The 14941-nt window shown below is 43.0% G+C and overlaps 1 protein-coding gene across 1 annotated transcript in view; it reads left to right on the top strand.

Moving 5' to 3' along the window:
• Nucleotides 1-14451: 14451 nt before the first annotated feature.
• Nucleotides 14452-14941, top strand: part of LOC132978986 (A-kinase anchor protein 13-like) — a 124805-nt gene continuing 124315 nt past the window's right edge. The window contains exon 1 of the mRNA XM_061044408.1: nt 14452-14469. The gene's annotated coding sequence lies outside the window, so the exon portion shown is untranslated. The remainder of the gene's footprint in view (nt 14470-14941) is intronic.

Here is a 14941-nt window from a genome sequence, read left to right as displayed (position 1 = left end):
GTTTTTGGATAGGGGTGGGGGAGGGAGTCATGTTGTTGCTGTTTGATTTATGTTGATGTAAGGCACTTTGGGATACATTCAAAGCTCTCGATTCACCGCTCGATCTTCTTTCCAACCCTCACCTGTGGTCGTTAGCTTCAGTTAGTGACCGTAACAATGAGATCGCGGCTGAAATGAGTTTCCTCTGGAGGGTGTCTGCGCTCAGCCTTAGAGAGAGGGGGAGGAGCTTAGATATTCAGGAGGAGCTCGGAGTAGAGTCGCTGCTCCTTCACATCGATAGGAGCCAGGTGGTTTCGGTCATCTGATTAGGATCCTCCTGGTCACCTCACTCGGGATGTCTTCTGGGCACGCCCAACTGGGAGCAGACCCCGAGGTAGACCCAGAGTTCACTGGTGGGATTATATATCCAGTCTAGCTGCGACCCGACCTCGGTTAAGCAGAAAAAAAATGGATGGCTGGAAAGGGAGGGGCATTGCAAAATAGCTTGGGCTACACATGCTGTGGTCTGTGGCATCAGTTTACTTGCTCCATACTGGAAATAAACATGAAATAAATAAAAATATGTTTTAGCTGGAGGTCGTTTAATGCTGACCGCTTGCTACAGCGGAATAACCCAGAAACTGGCGTCCTTTCCCAGCGGCACATGTGGTGGTCAGACGCACAGATGATGGAAGATGATTGTCGATGATATTCAAACGATAAAAACAAACTTAAATAGGACACTTCACACACAAGTGATTTCAGCCTGCACGATTGTGGACAATGCAGCCTGGCAGTTTATGTCCAAACATCAGAATCAGAATCAGAATCAGTACATTTACACATACAAGGAATTTGACTTGGTGTATTGGTGTTAAACAATTAACAAGGAAATAAAGCAGAACTAGCAACAACTTAAATAATACAGAATAAGAAGATATTACAATATATAAAATAGAATTTAAAAATGTAAAAAACACAAAATGTACAAAAGGTGCAATGTAGGAGCTGTGCAGTGGACTATGAGTGTGTGTATCATGTCGTAGTTTCTGCTCTGGAGTTCAAGCCGTTTGCAGCATTCCCCACCTGCTGCCAACGCTGAACTACAAAAGGATTTCGAGTGCAGATTAAAAAAGGAGTAAAACAACAAACTCCTCCTGCAGACTGATTGAGGAAATGTGGACAGAGCTGCTGTGAGTGTGGGAGCTCTCTGTATGCATGCAGCACTCTGAGGCCACTTCAGCCAAATGATATGCCTCTCACTCCTCTTGCAGCTTTGTGTGTTTTTGTCACTCCATCCAAGTGTTTACTCTGGCTGGGGGGGGGGGGGGGTCAGTGCTATCTTTTCCATCCAAGTCCTCCAACTTACAAAACCTCCTTTTATTGCCGCACAAAGGCAGCTATGTACTTCTTTGTGTCATGCTTGTTTCCCCGTCTCGCTCATGTTCTGCCTGTCTGCAGACCGCCCGGGCCTCAGCATTCCCCCCACGTCCCTCCTCTCCTCCTCTCCTAGCTCCAGACTGCAATAATGTGTCTAAGTGCGGCTCAGCATGCCGCTGAATGGGGGAGTCTTTTCAATACCACCTGCCATTTATCTAACCCTCGCCTGGTTACAGGTGGAGCAGAGGCACAAAGCTGCAGGGCTCAGATGCTGGAGATGGGAGGAAGGCCCGGCCCGCCCGCTGGGCCTCTCAAACAGCCTCGCCGCGGTTCAATCTCACATACGGTGATGGAAACAGTACACCTGGTGTGTTTCTAACACTGTGTGTATGTGTTTGATGAGGTGCCAGATAGCAGCTTGTTTTGCAGAAAGTTGGGCTTAAAGACTGTAATACAGCATCTTTTTTGAAAACTAACAGACATGAGCTCAGCGCCAGCCGCCATCAGGGATTTTACTACTGAGGAAGTAAAAGTTGTAGCTGAAAATATTTGCAGCTTTTCTAGATTTTTGTGCACATGCATGTCAGACTAAACCTTAGAAGTTCCTTCTTTGTTCAAAATAATCTGATTTTTCTATCGTCCTTTTTGTAAAAGCAAGCAGAGAGTATGATTCTATAATTGGTCCTTGTGCATGTAAGATAATCCCTTTTAAAGTTCTTTCTCTGCTCTAAAATAATCAGATCTTTTAATTTTTGGTGTTTGCAAAACAAGCAGGAAGTAGTATATATTAAGAGATGTTATTATTTTGGTGAACATGCATGTCAGACAATCTCTTTTATGTCCAAAATAATCTAATTTTCCTGTTTATAAAAGCAAGCAGAGAGTAGTATGATTCATTAGTAATAGTTTAGTCACAGTTTACTGCAAACACGCTGTGCTGAGAGAGAGAGATATTGAGTTGGAGGTCTTTCAGCTCTGGTGAACAGCCGTCACTTCAGACTCCAAGTCAGCTCATAAAAATAATCAAAACAAAGACCATGTTAAACTTTTTTTAAGGATGTGCTCTCAATAAGACTTCCTCTCTGAGTCACATTAAAAACTCCCCTCTCCCCCGCCCCAGGGAGCGCTGTGACATTATTATCTATGATTTCATCCAGAAGTGTGGGCTCACACGCTACCAGGGCTCAGCTGGGACAAAAAGCCCCGAGTGTGTTTGTGCTTCATATCCACATAATGAAGACTCTATTTGATTTGTGTCACTCCAAAGATGTCACCAGAATAATCTGTGTTCCAAAGAGAAACATGTCCTACCACATCCTTGTCTTGTGATTTATCCATCTGTGATGTTATTCACCAGCTACCATAGATTTCACTGATATCTTCACCTTATCATGCACCGAGACCTGATGTGGGTTCAAGAGAACCTAAACACTGCACAGGGAGAACTCTGCAGAACAAACACACTCAGGTATGTCAGGGTCTAATCTCTTACATTTCCGTGGAGGGTTGACACACACACACACACACACTCAGGCACTGCATATTAAACAGTGCTTATCACAGATATGAAATCATTTCTGAAATGAGCTAAAACTGTTGAATATCTCTTCATGTTTTTCCCGTTGTGTGTCTGTATGATAAATTAAAAGGAGACTAAACTATTACCTTATCTTTATTCCTATAAAGTGAGCATCCACAGGTAGAGAATTTTAAAGCAACCACATTTGTTTTTTTTCACTTTGCATCTTTCATCCTGAGCTCGTACCCTTCATGTGTGTTTCCCCACATACCTGGATCTGTACAATCAGTGCAGGGGACTTTGTCGACCAGCAGAGGGCAGTTCAAACCTCAGCAGTGTCATTTCTTCTCCTTCCTGAAGGTGAGACAGCAGCATGCAGTCACGATGAGACAGCAGGGAGGATAACACATGAAATGTCTGAGCGACAGGAGAAACAAAGTATCTGTGAGTCACACTTCAGTGACAGTTTGTCGTAGTTTGAACACTTGATAAAAAAAATGCTTTTCCTCCAGATGTATGTGTCTGATGATATGATGTTGACACACAGTATAGCTGTATCTCTTGCACTGTAATTTGAGAAGATCATTTTGCACTTGTTGTTTGTAAAGCTGTTGTTGAGATATTCTGGGTGCTGTCTTGTGAGCCTTTCGTTGAGGTTAGATGCATATTGCTTACATGTTGGTTCATGCCCACTGTCCTGTTTCTATAAATTCGGAATAAAAACAAAAGTCTCACATTGGTGGTGAAAGTACAGCGCAAATGGAAACCCTGACGCCAGAAGAAGGTTATTATTGTTAACAAAAACTAAAATGTAAAATCTGGTTTTAACGAAAAAAAGAGATAACATACCAAGACGGTTTGGTATGTTTACAAAACTTGCTACAATTTAATTTAAACATAGAGATATCCTTACAATCTGTCTCAGACATGTCAATTTATAGCTTAAAGGTGGCATATCCTCCTCCTCTTCAACCAGTGTATATAAATCTCAGAGCTCCTCAAAACATGTGTGTGAAGTTTCTTGTTCTAAATCCACTCTGATCCTGTATTTGATCATGTCTATAAACCCCTCTATTTCAGCCCTGCTCAGAACAGGCTGTTTCTGTGTCTGTACCTTTAAATATGTAAATGAGCTGTGTCTGACCACACCCCCTCTCTGGAAGGACTTGGGTGTACTCTGGTCTTTCTCGCTCCATGTCCTATTGTTTACGGTGAGAAGGCAGACTCAGAGGACAGAACAAACACCTAGCTGTGGGAGTGTCACCCACCTGGGGGAGGGGCTACTGCCCTTTGTGATGTCATGAAGGGAAAATCTCCAAACAGAGACTCAGCTCAGGACTCTCAGAAGAAGCTGTTGCTTGGTTCTCTCACTATTTTAGCAGTCAGTCGCAGTGCATTAGATATGATGGTGTATGCTCAGATATTATATCTGTCCAGAGGGGTGTGCCGCAGGGCTCTGTATTAGGTCCACTTTTATTTACCATTTATGTGAATAAAATGTGTCAACTGCTATATTACATTGTTATGCTGATGAAACTATTGTGTACTGCTGTTCTGCATCTCTTGCACAAGCTGTTGAAAATTTGCAAAATTCCTTTGTTGTCCTTCAAAATACACTGTATGAACTGAAACTTGTTTTAAACGCAGATAAAACCAAGCTTATGTTTTTTTACCAGATCAAAGACCAGGTCACAAAATGAACCTGTGCTTTCTACTGTTGATGGAAAGAGGATTGAGGTTGTACACTGTTACAAATACCTGGGTATATTGATTGATGACTCCCTTAATTTTAAATCCCATGTACTGTGTCTGGTGAAAAAGGCTAAAACTGGGTTTTTATTTTAGACACAAGTTGTGTTTTTCTTTTAATGTAAAAAAGCGTCTTGTCACTGCAACTTTTTTACCTGTTTTAGATGACGGTGATCTCTGCTCAGTGTCTCTACATGGTTGATACAGCCTACCATGCATCCTTGAGGTTCATTACAAACTGTAAGCTCTGACTCATTGTGAGTTGTACTCTCGGGTTGGATGGCCCGCTTTGGCGACCCGTAGGCTCATACACTGGTACACCTTAATATATAAGGTCTGCTTCCTCTCTCTGTGTTTTTATCATGCAGAGAAGTACCAGACAGTATTCTTTGAGTTCTCAGGACCTCTTCATGCTCTCTGTCCCAAACGCTCGGACAGAAATTGGGAAAAGGGCTTTTGGGTATTCTGCACCCTCATAAAAGTTGTTTGTCAGCTACAGACAAACACTCTGGTATCTCTCGTTAATGAAGGACAGATTGCCTAGTGTGAGTGCACCCTTACTTACAGAATATTTTATAGGGTGTGTTTAAAGAAGTTGTTGAGAACTTTATCTGAAATATTCATGATAATAAGAACAAAAACTAAAAACATAAAAACCTAACTTAAAATAAACATTATCACACAAAAAACTTAACTAACAAACCAGCAGTAAGAATTAATTAACTCTCAACTGAAGTTAAAAACAAAAATAAAAAACGAAAATAAAAACTGATGTAAAATCTAAAACTATAAAACATTTGTTTGAGAGTGAGTGAAGATCATCTCTCACTGTTTAATGTTCAGCAACACGTCAACTACAGAAAACGTAGCCTACAGTACAATCACTCAAGTCTGTCAGTGTATCCAACGAATAGCAGCTACGACTTTCATGCTTTGAGTTTTGCCTTCAAAATAAAAGCACAATAAGTATTTCCCAACGACATTTGGCTTCAACATGTGGGACGTCTAAAGTGTCCTCATCAGGCCGCTGTGAGCCTGCTGGTGTAGTAAAAGGGCTCTGACGGTTTTCACACACAAACAAAGACTACCTAAACTTTAAAATAGCACCGGGCATGTACTTGCCTTTATTGTGACAGGCGTCAACACAAGACTTTTCATTAGTTACTTCCAAACTAAACTCAGCAAAGACGAGAAAGACTTTCAAACTGTAAATGCAAACTAGAAAGAATATTTCACTGAGCACACATTCAAACTAAGGATATGAATTAAACAAGCTAAATTACAAATCAGCAACGTCAGGACAGTAACAGGGACGGGGCTTTGAATTGACGATTAAGAAGATTAACCTTTATTGATCCCTGCAAGGGGAAATTTCAGTTTTTACACTCTGGTCATGCAACACACACGCACACAAACAGGATCCTGTGGACATGCACTAATGGAGAGATGTCAGAGTGACGGAGCTGCCCACAGCGGGCGCTCCTGAGCTGATGGTGGGGAGGGGGTTTGGTACCTTGCTCAAGGGCACCTTGGCAGTGCTCAGGAGGTGATCTGGCACCTCTCCAGCTGCCAGGCCAACTTCCATATTTGGTCCGCACTGGGACTTGAGCCGGCGACCCTCCGGTTCCTAACCCAAGTCCCTACAGACTGAGCTACTGCCGCCCTTCTGGGTCTGTATTTGAAGTTTTACGGTATACCTAACAACACAAGCTAAGACAATAAAGTCGCCTAGAGCAAGAAAATGTAGCCGTCTTCTGCTAGTCAGTTTTTTTTTTTTGACAATTACAAGTACTCAGTGAAATGAAATGTTGTTCCTCTATGGACCGTGAAGCTATGCCTTACCGTAAACTACCACAACAAGCCAATATTGATATTTGCACGCTTCATGCACGCGCTCCCGAGAGCACTTTTCTGCTGTGATTTAGAGTTAAAGTTTGCCTGCTTCCTGCAGCTAATAGATACAGATACTAAAATGTGCAACTACTAAAAATAAACAGCTACTGTTAACAAAATATATAATTTTTTTTACTGTCTATTGTTGACACTCTTTCTAAGCTTCCTCCCATTTTCGCTGCTCACCGAAATTTCCCAATTTCCCACTCGTAATTCTGACTTTGAAGAGCCGCTCATGAGATCATAACTTTTTAATATGGTAAACACGATATTTCCGAGCAGCACTTGAAGGCACCATGAGTGAATATCGATGTATGTTTATGTGTACATTTGTACAGAGGGGGTGTAATTGTGTATCAGAGGGGGTTCCTGCAGATAAAGTTAGTAGCTTGTGTAAAGTGAGGTTGCGGCCTTTTAATGTGAAAATCCCAAAACGGAAGTTGCTACATTTTCGCCAGCTTCATTTTCTGACTTCAGAGAGCGACACTTTCTCCTTTCATCGGTAACAAAAAGTTAACACATTTAATAATGTAACCAAAATATGTCACTTTGATCTCTTTTTTTCTGACGTCACGCTTTAAAAAGTTTCTCACTTCCTGTTAGTGTGAACATGAAGAATCCCCACCAGGCGTTCAGTTCACTTCAGAGTCCCGGCAGACTCCTCCCACCGAGTTGTCCAGGGAAACACTAACAACTGTAAGAAAGTGCAGACAGACAGATCCTGCTGGTTGTGGAGTTTCGGACCGGGGACTCTGGTGTCTGTGAGACCCACGGCGGCGTGTTTCTGTCCACGGTACACAGTGTTTTATTATCAGGAGGTTTGAGCCCACGCTTCAAACTCTTCACGTCCATTAGAGGATTATTATTATGCGTCCTAAAGCTGCTTCTCCTCCACACCGACCTTCTTCTTCTTCTTCTTCTTCCTCTGCGTAAGGTAAGAGGAGCCGCGTAAAGTCAATATAGACTGGAATGAACACCCTGTCTCCACGCGGGTTTATCCCACTCCGTGTGCGTGTTTTGCGTTGTCTCTGAGTTGGTAAATGGCTGCTGCGGGACGCTGCGTGTTAACTTGTTGCTTGGTAGCCATGACATCCTCACTCACAGCCTGCAGGGCCGATGAGGGAAACTTCTCACGTTTCTGTGAGCGCAGAGACACGCCGAGGAAAAAAATCCTCCTGAAGAGATGTAAAGTGATACCACACAAAAGGTTTTCACAGAATAACACACCCAATATATTCAAACTGGAGAGGATAAAAGAGAGCAGAACAACACAAACTCTGCGGGTCGTATTTAGGGGATTTAAAAGCTTAAACGTGTCTGTCTAGGTGTTAAAGGGAGGATCATTCAGAGGCCTATCACATGTTTAGAATTATTATTTGTGTGATTTTTTGAGTCACTTTGAAGCTCGTAAAGTTACAGAAATGTGTTTCCCAACATGCTCAATAAGAGATTGTAAAGCTCCCTGTATGATAAACATGATAACATGTCAAGATGAAGATAATGACAAAGTCAATGTTTGACAACACGGAGAGATCAGTGTCTCTGTGTTTCTTTCATCAAGGAGGTTCAATTGCGCAGGCTGGTTTTTCTTCTTCTTCTTCTTCTTCTCAGGAAAGTGGGCGGGATGTGCACACATGTGAGGGAAACAGTAGCCTACTAATTCATTTACACTCGCATGACCTCACCCACTCCAACACGTTCAAAGGGCAAGGCCTGTAAACATGGACGCCCTCTTTAGTGTTGGAACACACCCCGTGGGTTTGCTCAGAAGTTGCATCAGGGAGCACATCCTCTTCTTCACTTCCACGATCGTATTGGACTGTTTCCCTGATTCAGTGTGCGAGTGTGTGTGCAGGCTGCTGCTGCTCAGTTTAAAGAGAAACGGGAACTCTGTCTATAATAATCCAATAATTCAGTAAAACTATCTTCTGCCTCAGAGTCGACACTAATCTGACAAAGTGATTGTGAGCTTTATGTTCCCACAAAACCAACAGAACAACACCCATGATGATGATATTGAATCACTGGATGGATCATAAACTCACAAGAAAAAAGGGAAGGTGCAACAAATATGATTTGAGGATGCAGAACCTGTTTTATGACGAGGAAATGTTTTCTTATTTTCTGTCAGAGAGACTGACTTATTGAAACGAGGTAGACTGTTAGGAAGTACATTTACCTGATTATTGTATTTAAAGGTCCAGTCAGTGAGATGTGTAGAGAGTGAGGTGATAAAGGTATCTTACTATCTGATCATTAAGGAAACATGTTGAAGTGCTGGCTTCTCTGACAACAATGCAGCAGCCAGTATGTCCTCCTTCTAACTTTAGATTCTGCTCCTGAATGATCTGGATTTGTTTGGACCAGAGAAGGTAGGCGCTTTTAAGACACCCCCCCCCCCACACGGCCGTTTTGGACGCCCCTCGGTTTGCCAGATATGAGAGCAGTTATCAGGTCAACAGGTGTTGCAGCGATGGAAGCGGTCAAGAGAACTGGTTCAGATAGAAGTGATTGTACCCGACCTAAAAAGCCTCTGCATGTTTCTAATAAGCTCCACGAGCAGAAACGTGCTCAAACTAGGATCAATATTGGAGATGCTTTTGAAAAATGGAGAGAGGTTAGAACACAGAAAGGTTTACAGACCCATGCAGAGCTGGATAAACACTGAAGCTTCAGAGTCCACCACATGGTGACCTGAGTGAGCATGGACTCTAGAGAGGAGGGGGGGGGGGGGGGGGGGAGACAGCTCTCTATGATGTTTAGAATCTGGACTGCAGTACCCGTTTTAAACACTAGGGGTCAGAGTTACATACTCCTCCTTTAAGTTGAGTATTATTTGGGGACTTATGACAACGCAGAGCTAACGCCATGAGAGATGTCGGTGCTAACAGCGCTGCAGGAGGAAGAAGAAGCTGCACACTCACAGAGAGGCCTCACAACGACTGAAATGTCTGTTTAATAAAACGTGAAGGCTGGCTGACATTTTCTCATCAGGAAATTTTTGGTTCTTCCTGTTATTGTTCTGTTTATTCTGGATCTGTAAATCTGTAACATGAGAGTTTAAAACATGTCAATAATGTTTTCTAAATGAACAAAGCAGACTGTACACCCTCGAGTTCCTGACTGCACTCATGCATCATGAAGTAACTGAAGTCATAATCTGACTTTCCCTTGTATCGGAGTCATCTTTGACCAGGAGGATCCAAACTCTGACTCAAGTCATCAAGGTGTGTACTTTGTCCACGACCCTCCAGAAAACCAGTCTTGACTCCTCGCCCTCTTCTTCTTCTCTTTTTAAAATAAGGATCCGTTTCTCTTTCTGTCATTGAGACGTCTTGCAGTCAGTGCTGACTCAGCGTATCTGACTCGGGGCAGCTTAGTCATCCTTCCTCTCCGTGCCTCCCTGTGGACTCCGCTGTGCTTCTGAGCGGAGGCCAAGTATTCACCGTCGTCGTGTTAGAACTGTGCAGGCGGTGAGGTGACCGTGTGAAGGGAGGAAATACCTCTGTCCTTCCTGGAACACTTCTGAAAGGTGTGGCTGGTTTACAGTATCATCTCAGATCGCTAATCTTTAACTTTATGTGTCAAATGAACAGTGTTTGAGTTTCTCAGTTCTGAGCCGTTTTAGTACTCAAACAACATATTTCAAGTTTTAAGTGTTTTGAATCAAAAAATGAAATGTGTCTCCAGAACGTGCTGAGAATTATTGCAAAGTACAGTTCACTATTGAGTTCGTTGATACGGCTTTTTCGGACTACAGGAACTTTTGTCATAGTTCCTCTTTTTATTAATCCTGCACCGCAGGAACTTTGAACTCTTTAAGCTCCTACATCCCAGTTTAGAGAAAACCTTTTCAGCTCCTGCTTCAGAGTAGGTACTCTCCCAGCACAAGGCGGACATTGAGTAACGTTAGTTCACTGTGATTGGTCCATACGTCAGTGTATACTGTACGCTGATTGGTCGAACACAAGAGCCAATCCTCTACCACCAACCGCCATTTTAAATAAAATAAATCCTGCTGTAAACAGTAAATAACAGTCAATCAAAATTGGAAGAAAAAAAGTCTCCAGAACTGTTTGGTCTGAAAACACCTGTAGTGTATTTAGAGTAATCTAAAACTTGAATGTTGAACGCTGGACACTCGTTGGCCTCGACTATTTGCCAACTTTGCGTTGCCATTGACGGGTCGGACACTTTGTCGATGCAGATTATCTTTACTTTACATTTTGCATTAACACACGAGCTAAAAAGAAAATGCATGCTATACGTTTAATAATTCAAACAACCCTCAAAGTCATAGGAGCAACATGCCAACATGGTGGATATTAGCAGGTACTAACGACCCTCAGTCAAATGTTCTCATCTTTATTTCGTTTTTATTCACCCGGCAAATCGACCATCCTGGAACAAACCACAGGCTGTTTTCTTTGCATGTTTTCCGTCAGTGTTAAGGCCACGTCGTCGGGTCGTGTCCAGAGTTCTGTAAATCACCACGAGCATTCTGCTGGCTCCAAGCGGAAAACTCGACAATTTCTCATCTTCACCGAGCCGGTGATCGAGTGATGGAGGAGGATAGGCACAGCGTGGAGGCATTAGAGGAAGTCTTCCAGGTACAGCGTCTCCATGCAGCGCTCTCTCAGGGACGGCTTTTTGTTTGTCTGGGAGGCCGACCGCTGAGTTCCCCTGCTGAGACTCACAATAAAGCCTTGACTTAGTTTCTGTTAAGACTGGAATCCTCTCAGCACGCCGAACAGCAGCCGCACTCATTGTTCCAAAACAGTGGACATTTCTGCAGCTTGGTGTCCCTCGGAGTCGACTCCCCTTTTCTCCGGGGGATTATCAGGGCTTCAGACTTTGTGGTTAATCGTGTCTGTGTCTGTGCTGCTGGAACAGATTTTTGTACAAAAGGTTGCAGCTTTGCCAGCGTCTGTGTTGTCTTAATGTAAAGTTAATGATCTTAACACTCTACAGTCTGCAGCAGGTAGACAGGAGGGGGCTTTCAAAGACCATCGGACTTCACCTATAAGGACGGGGCAGGTTGTAAATTTAGGAATGTCTGAAATAGGTCGACTTGAAGTTACATTGTTGGGTCATTTGTACTTTTATTGGATATAACAGCTGAAGAAAGAGACAGGAAATGCTGGGAGGAGAAAGCGGAGAAGACGTGCAGCACAGGGCCAAAGGTCGGATCGAGACCCGCGGACACTTCAACGAGGACTTCAGCCTCTGTACATGGGGCGCTAACCGGCGCCCCAAAACAATCTTCTCATAGTTCTTAGAAACTATACAACATGTATCCAGACGTAGTTGTTGAACTTGGATTCCAAATAGAGTTTGAACCCATCCGATCTAATATCGGACTGACGGTGTCGATCAACATCACAGGTCAAGAAAAGACGGTCGGGCACTTTAAACATTCTCAGTTTGTACAGTCTCACTCTGAAGACGTTCAGACTGAACTGTAAGAAGTGTTTACAAATCGTCTCCATGACGACGCTCTGACGAGATCGAGCAGCTCCTATATGATCAAAAGTTAAACTCTTACACTGCGGTGTAAAAGTTTTAATTTGGAAAACATGACGGCTGTTGCTGCTTCCTGTTTGTATGAGAAGCCAGAACAATGCAACGCCGGGTTTACTACAGCTTTGTGTTTCCTCACACAGAATACCAACAACAACAATAACATTATTATTAGTTATGATATTAAAAATATCGAAACAGTATTGGTTATATGTATCGCAATCGGATCAGAACTGAAAAAAGGTGGAATGGTGCATCTCTAATTCCAAAATCCTTGAAAACATGACTTTTGGCCTCGTCCTCATGACGCCCCCTCTGGCTGCCAAGTCGACCTCCGCTCTCTAGATAATCAGACCGGATCTTGTAATAATGCATCAAGTGTGATAATAACCAAATGTCCTGCAGCAGTGCTCAGATTCACATTTCATTCAGACATCATCACTGTGAGTGATTGTAACAGTTCTCCATATGGACAGACCTTAACCTTTGTGTGCAGACCCACCACGAAGCAATCCCAAAACAAACAGCAGACGGCTCAAATACAAGCGTGCAAATAGAAACCTGCAAAAACTGGATCGTCAGGACGGATGGGATATTTACTGTTGGGTTCAAAGGTGTCTGAGGAAATTCTCCTCGTGTGTCTGAGCTCAATTCAGATGTAAGTTTGTCTCCAGGAGAAGTTTCCCACCTGTGAGTGTAATCCAGCCACTCGCCGTTTTGGGAGTAATAACATCGAGCATTCTGCTGAGTAGTGATCTGCACACTCCATGCTCTGCTCATTCTGTGTCTGTGTCCATACAACACGTGTTATTTAGGTTCAGTGCAGATCCATCCACCTGCTGCCACTAGAAGAGGATTTGTGCAGGTTTTAAACCTCTCACATGGAGGACATTTGAGTCACTGAAATAACTTGAAAATAAGAAAATACAAACTCCAGCAGGTCTGCTGACAAATCTTCTCCAGTCCAGAGATTTCCACAAATGTGTCCCACCTCATTTGAAACAGGGATGTTGTGGTTCAGAGTTAGAATCTAGACCCCCTCAGGTTCCAAAATACAAGTCATCACTTTTTTTTTAAGTTTGAGAGATATTAAATCTCTTCATGTTCATTATCTGTGTCAAGACGTTGATTAAAATAAAAGCTGAATGAAACTAAAGTAAATGTTTATGTACGAGACAGGGAATGCTATGCCACTGTGATGCTCTTTAAGATCCCTGACTCACATTTCAAACACTGTCCTGCTCCACTTTTTAGAAAATGTGTGCTCAAACAGGCCATTTGGAGATTTTCCCTTCATGACATCACAAAGGGCAGTAGCCCCTCCCCCAGGTGGGTGACACTCCCACAGCTAGGTGTTTGTTCTGCCCTCTGAGTCTGCCTTCTCACCGTAAACAATAGGAGATGGAGCGAGAAAGCACCGAGACACCCAAGCCCTTCCAGAGAGGGGGCGTGGTCAGACACAGCTCATTTACATATTTAAAGGTACAGACACACAGGTACAGCCTGTTCTGAGCAGGGCTGAAATAGAGGGGTTTATAGACATGATCAAATACAGGATCAGAGTGGATTCAGAACAAAAAACTTCACACACATGTTTTGAGGAGCTCTGACACTTACTTAAATTGAAGAAGAGGAGGAGGATATGTCACCTTTAAAAACTGAAGAGCTGAATTGTACGATAAAGAAATGCAGCAGATAAATTGAATTCTTTAATCAGAATCATTTTTTGCACGCTTGTCATGTTCTTGTTGCAGATTTGATTAGAATCTGTGATGATCTTTTCTAAAGTAAATGAAGTGAATGTTTTTTTATTTTATTTCTCTGCACATCAGGCCTGTTACAGTCGATATGTTCTGCAGGCACAGAGACATGAATATATGAAAATAATTACCAGTCGTCTCTGTAATGTTCACCAGATGTTCCCCTGGAATGAAAACGCTGGAGGTTGAGCAGCTGTTGACCATGCTGTCTCATGAATTTTTCACATCAACACAGAAACGCTGTTCTCAGCCTTGACGCCCGCTCTGTGTATTATCTCGGCAGAACACATGACAGGCTGATTATTTGATCACCTTCACTGATACACAGAGTGGAGTCGTGTCTATTTGCCCGTGCTTTCAAACTTAAGACCCCGTGAGTAAAGGGTGTGTTTTGAATGCAGAGGCAGGAAGGTAACAGCAGACACCTGACCTGCGGCCCTGCAGGCTCCGCCCCTCCCCTGTGACATCAGGGCTTTGATCTGCCTACTGTCTGTGTTAGCACAAAGCCAAATTTAGCTCGGTGTAATCAGTGTGGTGAGCGCTCGCATGCCCTGCTGTGGATACCTGCTTAGTATAAACACACCTGCTCTCTCTGAAGGACTTAACCATGAATCGAACGTGCACCTGAAGGAGTCCGCACGTTTCTGTTGCCTCGGACTAAACTGTGGGGTAAGGATCCCGTCGATGCATTTATTGGCTGCTTTGTTGGCTTAAACAGAGGCTTTAAAAGTTCCTCTGTAGTTGAAGAGAAACATTAAAGTCAGGTGTTTAAAGGTTTGTGATGATGTGAGGGTTTAATGTGTGAAGTAATGGTTTGATTTTTAAGCTTTTCTTCTTTGCTTTGATAATATTCCCAAAGGAGGTAAAGTATGACTGTGAGGCAGCTCCTGTGCTTAGCAACACCTGGCTGATAACGCTTCATGGTTTTTAATAACAACATGTGTGCAGAGGAGGTTCTTTATGGGCTCCAGTTTATGAGACACTACAGGTTTCATGGATGTTGTTTGTGAAACTTATGGATCAAAACCTCCCCCATGTGCAGAAAAAATACTTTCATAGAAGCACCTTGGATGTTTCCTTGGATGATGTTTGCTTTGTTCAGGTTTTAAACAAACGTTCATAGAGAAGGTGAACCATTTGA

This window comes from Labrus mixtus, chromosome 1, assembly GCF_963584025.1.
Source record: "Labrus mixtus chromosome 1, fLabMix1.1, whole genome shotgun sequence".
Taxonomy (NCBI): Eukaryota; Metazoa; Chordata; class Actinopteri; order Labriformes; family Labridae; genus Labrus; species Labrus mixtus.
The sequence above is the reverse complement of the archived record's forward strand: the minus strand, read 5'-3'. Positions and strand labels throughout refer to the sequence as shown.